The sequence below is a fragment of the Sinohyriopsis cumingii genome, chromosome 15 (assembly GCF_028554795.1).
Source record: "Sinohyriopsis cumingii isolate HCF-2022 chromosome 15, ASM2855479v2, whole genome shotgun sequence".
NCBI lineage: Eukaryota > Metazoa > Mollusca > Bivalvia > Unionida > Unionidae > Sinohyriopsis > Sinohyriopsis cumingii.
In genome coordinates, this window is record NC_142975.1 from 4,628,509 (window position 1) to 4,632,124 (window position 3,616).

The 3,616-nt window shown below is 37.9% G+C and overlaps 1 non-coding gene across 1 annotated transcript; it reads left to right on the forward strand.

The window, feature by feature from the left end:
- The first annotated feature begins 2,661 nt into the window (after window positions 1–2,661).
- Window positions 2,662–2,751, forward strand: Trnam-cau (transfer RNA methionine (anticodon CAU)). Its single transcript is given in 2 exon segments — window positions 2,662–2,698; window positions 2,716–2,751. It is a non-coding gene; the product is annotated as a tRNA-Met (tRNA).
- Window positions 2,752–3,616: the final 865 nt, after the last annotated feature.

Sequence of the window (3,616 nt, forward strand, 5' to 3'; positions counted from 1 at the left end):
TATTGATCTGTGGAAGTCTGTATTCATAAACATGAAACGGGGACCAAAGGATATAATACAATTACACGTTTGTTACATAAATATAATCTTCTTCCCATGCGTATATTAGGACAAAAATCTGTCGGTCTCGATCCCGCCAACTTTCTGCTCTTACATTAATAAATATATTCACTGTCTGGTGTCAGATATAACATTTGCAAATAATATTTGTTAAAACATATCTATTCGTTACTTCAGTTTGAATATGTGTGCTCGCTACCTAAATTCTCAAAGACAAAGACTTATGATCTGGAGTAATTTAATCATCATACCGTATCATGACATCGATCTCCTGAAAAACTGTAAGCATAGAACAGGGAGTATAGGTTTATAACCCACTTTGAAAACGATTGTACATTCATCAGTTTCTTAGTCTGCCAGCGACCATTATCGTGCTTTAATAGAAGACACATTTGCCGATAGATGATACATTTTCAAACCGCCTAGCAAAACTCTACGTTCATTGACATAGTTTGAACAACGCTTCGAACTTTTGTATGTCATCTTTGAGGGCCATCAGGAACCCCATCTAAGCCAGTTCACTCACACACAGCAAATATGGTGGATTTGTGTGTCGTCGACGTGCTGCTACCCATCAAAAGGAAACCTTTCGGATACGCCTAAGTAGGGAACGTGTCGTCATTCAATGGAAATGGTTCATCTGCGAGTAGGACTATGTGGAATGTATTTGGCCCGGAGTGGATGAAAGCAAGTTATAACCCAAACCAACATTTTTCCAGTTTACAATATCATCATTCTTATCAACTGCATTAATACATACATATTAGGGTCAAGTCAAGCAGCTCAATGCACCCGACCCTAAAAGATATATACAACAATGTAGCCATCATTTGAAAACAACCGGGAAAGAAATAATAACTACTATAATATACGTTAACTAATTCGATTCAAATACAATTTCAATAAATATAATTCGCAGCAAAATACCGTTTGCATAGCAAAGGCTAAAAAACGAACGTGCCGCACTGTAATCAATATAGAAAGCGTCGTACCTCGGTGCATATCAGTCTTCCTACTGGTGACGTCACGATAAATCAGCCATTGGTGTTAGCACACTCAATTAGGTTTGACCTACTTCCAATTGGAGGGCGCCCATCAGGGCCCGAGGTCATAAACATAATAACGCGTAACAATATCTAGATTTCCAAACGAGTATATTTTGGAAAACATTTCCTCATGGGCAAGATCCATTGTTTCATCAATCGGAATAGGATTCACTATCACAATATTAAAGTAAGAACCTGATTCACCTAAATTACGCTGATTTGACGACGTCTATATGTCCTTTCTAAAGAAGGAGTTCTGTCTTCAACAGGAATCCAGAGAAAGTGTTCCGAACATTATACATGTGTTAGTAGTAGTAGTAGGAGTAGCAGTAGTAGTGTTAGTGGTAGTAGTAGTACTAGTATTAATGGTATTTGTATGAGTTAATGTTACACGAGGAATGGTTTTCTCTTTCCAATCACATACAATTCAACAAACTCCATGCCATCATGTAATGAAAGCATTTTGTGGTTTATTTTCTACAGAGAAAATTATAATGCATATTTGTCGCTTTCAGTTACCGATCCGTGAATAGAAAAGTTTTAACACATGATATGATCAGTGTTCTAACGATATTTTTCGAACATTGACTGGGGAGACCTGTATAATATTTAACTCCAAAATATTTGTTTGAAATTGTTTTCATTGACTGAATGGATGTATCGATATGTATTCATCAGCCCACAAGGACGGTTCATGGGTCAACTGTTATTTCTTGTTATACTCATGTATTGTCCTTGAGAGCCAGATTTATTATTCGACTGATTATTGGTGACCTTCGCTAGCACAGTTTCGCAAATTGCATCAATGTTGCATAGCCTCAATCAGAGTTGACAATCCTCCAATGTGACCATTGATTCAATACACATGAGGGCCAATCTCACAATCGCCTTTCTATAGAAAGACTTCTTACTTGTCCTATGTTCAGACCACATGATAGATGATTCTCTTTCAACTTTTCTTGGAATATGCTCGTTTGCATGGCAGTCCTTCAACACAGTTAACGTCTCCATCCGGAAAGCGCTAAAATGAAACGCAGCTAGTTCAGTCACAGTTCCTGCCTTTGAACATTTAGTAAATTAAAAAATATTTTTATGTAGCTTAAATTCCTCACCTACGAGTTGAAAATGAAAACTCACAGTGAATCGTGTTTGATAAGTCTTAATGTTTATAAAGTAGAAACGTACGCTCCCAATGGCATTATAACCTTCGCGATAATGATAATTTTGTACAATCATAAACACTAAATTTAAATAATATCACCCACCCCTCAACAGTGGGAGGCTATTTTCTTGTAACAACTAGTATTGCCATCCATTTAGAATTTATAGAGGTATCAGAATACCGATAAGATGAACTTACCTATAAGTTAATGTAGTTGACCATCATGGATGTTTAGAACACGTTTTATGACTAGTTATAGTGTTTTCTACCATGTTCTACATCTGCGCCTCGGGGTAAATCATTTGCTCTTTTGACATATGCTGGTGCGCATGCTTTCTGAAGAATGCTTTTAGTTTCTCCTGAAGATATAATCTCTCATGGAAAATGTATATAGCCTCGGTAGCGCAGCAGGTAGCGCGTCAGTCTCATAATCAATCGTAGAGAGCAATCTGAAGGTCGTGAGTTCGATCCTCACCCGGGGCAGATATTTTGTCTCCTTAGCTCGAATTATTACCTTTTATCCTTTGTGGTTATTCTATTTAATTCCACCAATTATACTCACATTAGAGTGAAAACGCCAAATGTATATATCAAATGTAACGACCAAGTTTGAAGGATGGTGTGCCTCAAACTGATGGGAAACTATCATTACCTATTCAAACAGATCCCACTTGAAAGCACAATGGACACTCTACACCGTTCCAGTGGCCTAATGTTTAGGGCGTCCGTTGTGGATGCGGGAGGTCATGGGTTTGATCCCCAGCCTAGTCCTATCAGAGACTTACAAAATTGATACTGACAACTGCCTCTCTAGGTGCTCAGCATTAAGAAGTTAGTGATAGAACTGGTTGGCCTGGTCTCAGGATAATGGGACTGGGTGGGACATCATGCTACGTGTCTGCGACATGATGCCCCAGTGCTAGGCATCACTATAAACTGCCACACTGCAGACAACGTACCTATATGATTGAAAAATTGTTAAAGCTACGTTAAAAATCCAAATCAAACAAAAACACACTCTCTCTCTCTCTCTCTCTCTCTCTCTCTCTCTCTCTCCTGTAAAGACAGAAAAGGTACATGCACGTGATACTTGAGTACAGTATCAAACTTGACTATTTTAAAAACAACTTGCAACAAAGAAAGGCAAATATTGTTCTATCCGTCGAGCATAAGTTACAGGGAAGATGACACTTTTGCATTTGGTAATGGTCAATTGAAGTCTGTATTGATCTGTGGAAGTCTGTATTCATAAACATGAAACGGGGACCAAAGGATATAATACAATTACACGTTTGTTACATAAATATAATCTTCTTCCCATGCGTATATTAGGACAAAAATCTGTCGG